At 35.4% G+C, this 5,000-nt stretch overlaps 1 protein-coding gene across 1 annotated transcript in view; it reads right to left on the minus strand.

Moving 5' to 3' along the window:
- The window catches only part of LOC118768485, a 39,149-nt gene that overhangs the window by 33,163 nt on the left and 986 nt on the right, over positions 1–5,000 (minus strand). The window lies entirely within an intron of this gene.

Below are 5,000 nucleotides of genomic sequence, written 5' to 3' on the forward strand. Positions count from 1 at the left end.
AACTTCCTTGTATTATATTATAGTATCTCATCGAATTCCGTTTGTGAATTTACTATCAACAAATAAGCACGCGCCCGTAGGCATATAAATATATACATACTTGTGTCTAGCCATGAAGGCACTTGGCTTAGTGGTCAGGATGTGAAGCTGGGGATTATAAGTTCGTGGTTTCAATTGCACGCTACTAATTCGTTGGGCAGTAATTTCACAGGAATCATGCAAGTGAATACTCAGTCATCTTCGAAAGAGACCGAGATCCATTTACTTATAAATATGTATGACAACATTTGTATGATTTTCTTTCCTCTCCTGTTTCTGCTCATCAATACATTAATTAAAAGAAAATTAGTTAATGATAGCACAGAATGGCATATGCACACTTATATTGACTGGTGACCATGATGAGTTTGTCACCTGATCAGTGCATTGGGACATTTTGGGTAATTCTTTGTGGACCTGGAATTATAAAAGTGGTTAGTAACCTCTGTCTATCTACTAGTTTCATCTGCTAGAAATAAGTCACCAAATATCGCTGAAAATCACAGCCTACCCTCTTAAAAATAAACATAGTATATATTTGAATGTTTTTGACAATTGATCATTCTCGACTTGCGATGCCCACTTTGAAATATTCTTCAGTCTGAAGAGGGAGAAAAATCGTTGGATTTCGTTGTGGCCCTTTTCGAATTCTGGATAAGCGAAAGGGATGACGTTATTATCAGACAAAAAACTAGCCTAAATATTTACGACAGAATTGTCACAATCAAAGTCCTCCCGCCCCAATGGTGAAGCTGCAGTGTTAAATTGACTGACAAATAAAGTCTACTACACATGTATGAAGACTGTCCTTCTAAATATTACACAGATTACTTGTACGAAACTTTCACTTACAAAAATTTCGTTTACTGTAAAGGAGAACATATCATTTGTCTAATCAACGGGCGTTGTCGGTTCGAACTTGGAAACTTCACAATTACGTAGTCGTGAGACAAACTTTTCAATTGCAAAATCTGACAACGACAATAACAGCACATAGTACAACAGCACCATATTTTTGCTTTACTCCTTTACAGTAACAGACGTCGTTTCTATGTTTCCTCTAACCATGGAGGTTGTGAGCATGACGCCGGTTGGATATGTATTGTTCAAGGTGGTGGCTGCCTTTGGGAGATTTTTCCACATTATCCTACGCTATTTTACTCAAACAGAACTTCGATATCCACATGGTATTACGGTAAGTATTTCGTCATCTGTCTTAACTTGCTTCTCAACAGGTGTTCAGCATAAACCCACATTTCAGATATCTCCGGCCACTGGACAATAGCGCCTTAATGAAGGGAAATATTACTTTGATTAAATATGGAAATCAAATTCCCCAAAACGCATTTGCTATTACTGATATTCGTCTTGTTAATCTTGCTGTTAGTGTTGTTATTGTTGTTATTGTCGTTGTTACTTTTCTTATTTTGCAGGTTTTGAAACAGCTGATTCCATGGCCATCTTCATCCGCTTGAAATCGTAACTAAGCAACCGAAATATCTGTTTTATACGACGTGACCACACGGCTTCTGTCAACCAAATTCACTCGCAAATAATTACTTTTATGATAAAACCCGGGACTATAAGTAGAAAACTCTTGTCCAGGGTGCTCCACAGTAGGATTGAACTCGAAAGCACATGGTTGCAAAGCAAGCTTCTTAACCACACAACCACGTCTGCATCTGTGAGTGTGCGTGTATGTATGTGCATGTGTATGTGTGCATGTGTATGTGTGTGCGTGAGTACATACAGCGTGTCCCAGTATTAATTATCTATTTCAGTGAAATCGGACAGTTTCATCAGAAACTCGCATTTATTTATGTTTGGCTTGTTTAATATCCGTTAAAAATTTATAAGTATTTTATTTTGTCTATAATTTTATAATTGTGTTTTTTATAATTTTATTTTCATTTCTGTTGGATTCTGATTGTTTGTTCACTACTTTTACTTTCGCTGAAATCATTTTCTCTTCCTCCACCCGGAGAATGGAACAATAGTTTGGCTGAATTTAAAGAATGCATTCAGTTAGCATTGCAGGGCATAATTCTTACAATGCTTCCAAATGTGATTCGTAATGCCGAGGATATATTTGAAATTTGCAGGGATACAGACGAAGCAAATGTCGAAAATTTTCAATAAAATTTTGATGTAAGATTTATAAATTGATTTATTTGGGTATCCTAATTAATTAATGAACGTAAAATTTTGTCAGTTTTTCGTTTTACATTTGCGCGTTTTCCATAAAAAATAGAAAGTTAATTCTGGGACACCCTGTTTATGATACTCCTGCTTATGTGTGTGTCTATATATTCATATATTCTTTAACTCTCTCTTTACACAATTTATTTTACTTTATTAATCAATTATTTATTGAACTGCTCAACAGGCAAAGACATTTGAAAACAATATTCATAATCCACGTAACTATGTAAGTTTTTTTTAAATTTCTTCTAGAACAATCCGTTGATAATGAAATTCATCATTTCAGTCGGTCTGTATATAAATGTAAACACCTCACCCACCCACGCAATTTGGAACCAGTTTGGTAAGTTTGATAAGTGTCAATGCACGAAACACTGAGTCACGTTGTAACTTTTGGCGATTAAATAAAAAAATAAATATTTATATACACACTTGTTTTCAGTTCAATTTTCTTGTTCATGCGTGGATGAAGGATGAGTGACCGGAGAGGAGACGGAGTGACGTCACGAAGGGACCGAAAGGAGGGGAAAAGAACGTTAGAAGCAGCCGGTTTTAAAAGGGCCGCTTTCTTACGGTATCGACGGCGAAGTCAAGTGATGTGCTGGGAGCGGTCGCAGAATAGTTGAACTCCATTGACGAGTGGTGTTGAAAGGTTTGTTAGCAGGTCGTATAGACAAGCAGGGAAAGAAAGTGAAAAATAGGTAAGCTTCTGACATTGCGGAAGTTTTACAAAAACTTTTATCTTTCCGACACAAAGTGCATCGTCAGAAGGAAACAGAAATGTCCAGTTACACACCCTACTCAAACTGTGAGGATGAGACTTTGCGCATGAAATAGAGGTTTTTGTAAAACTTGCCGCATTGTTAGAAGCTGTCCTATTTTACCCCCCCCCCCGCCTTTATTGGTTCTACAATGCTTCAAGCGAAATACAAAACACCTATGGCTGTGTTCCTCATTGTGTGCCTTTTCATAGTGTACCTTGTATACGCATATAACATGTTATCCCTAAACAGTTCTTTGCAACTACGAAGACAGAGTGTTCACGGGAGGTGGGATGAGAATATGATGGTTGATTATTGTTGCTGTACAAAAAGGGATTCCCAATGCTAAAACATCGAAGGACGTTAGTGAAACAAAGATTGCTTCTTTCAAAATGACGTGAGACGTTTTTTTTAAGGATATCATGTTATATGCATATAATTTGCAATATTTTGTTGTGTTACAAATTCTGTATCAATAGAAGCGGATGAACCTGAGCCTCCATTTATATACTCTCTATCGTATGCAAAAATTATTCCTTTCTCTGGTCGAAATCCTACTACGATGAAACAAATTGAGCTATATTCATAATTTTACTATATTTAGCCAAGGGAAAGATAATAATGAAATATTTCTTACACTTTGGCCTTCTGCTCCAAGAACAAGGACATAAAATGAAGAAAAACTACATTTTTGTGAGAATGTATATCAAAGTGAAAACGAATCGCATATCTGGTCTCAGTTGGAGGAAGGGCTTCAGAAACCATTGTCTATTAAGAGGAAAAACATTTAAGTCTCTTAATTCTGTAGACCTATCAAATTAGATGTTTACAAATTGTATCGTATTGTGACTTTGTTTTTCCTCCAGTATTTCCATGACCATCGCTCTGATGACATTTTCTGTCTTGTAAGTTGTGTCATAACCTTCAAACATGTCGCCCGCTTCTCTTTCTAGACACATCGTTTCCCTGTTAATCTTTCTGTCAGTCATAAGTCCTTTTATTCTCCAACTGCTACTCTTTCGAACTCACTGCAATCGTCTTCTTTTCCTTTGGTCAATGATATTCAGTTCTTTCAGTTTTCTGTCAATCAATATGTTTTGAATATATGGGCCCCTTCCTTCTCTGCAGTCCCTTGTACTACACTGACCCCGACCCTTGTTTGCGACAAAATTAAAAAAATTATCCTGTAGTCCGTGTCTTATACGTTGATGCATTTAAAGAAACAAGTTGGATTCGAACTTGAAACTTTTACTTACACATATATACTTAATGCTACATATTCAATAAATGTAACCATGTATTGAATTTATGACAGCATCGATCCTCCTGTTTGTTGAGATTTTATCGAATCTTATCGATTAAACACTGAAACATATTCTGCGCCCAAACATGAATTTCTGAATCCAAAAGCCAGACCTGTTGACAATAATCAATGTAAGAATTAATTCAAACTAACAACCTCATGTGATGACTGTCACTCGATATAGGCAGGAAATTCTTAGCTGTAATATTGTAAGCTTGAACTAAATTAATAAACTGAACTGAATATTCACTCTAACATTTTCAATTCTCTATATTGCCTTCATAGATCTTTCGCGTGCCAACATACTATTACATACAGTGCAGTATTACAAATCGTTCAGCAGAGATACTAGCTTTTAAACGTCGATAAAAACCATAATCTTGGCTTTTTAATGTTGTCGTTTTCATTACACGCAAGGTTTGTGTGTCCGTGTGCAGCGAAAAGTAACCAGCTTCAGTATAGAAATAAATCTATATCATATACATATTTCATTTTAATATTTCTATTATATGTAATTTTCTAGATGGTGTAATTTAATTGTTCATTTTGAATTGATAAAAGGTGGTTTTTTTCTAATATAATATAATATATTATATTGTGTGAAATTTGATTTGGTATTTCTAAATTGATTTTTTTTCCTTGTAAGTTTGGATTTTATTCCCTCAAATAATAATTATCATATACATATATACATA

The sequence above is a fragment of the Octopus sinensis genome, linkage group LG30 (genome assembly GCF_006345805.1).
Source record: "Octopus sinensis linkage group LG30, ASM634580v1, whole genome shotgun sequence".
NCBI lineage: Eukaryota > Metazoa > Mollusca > Cephalopoda > Octopoda > Octopodidae > Octopus > Octopus sinensis.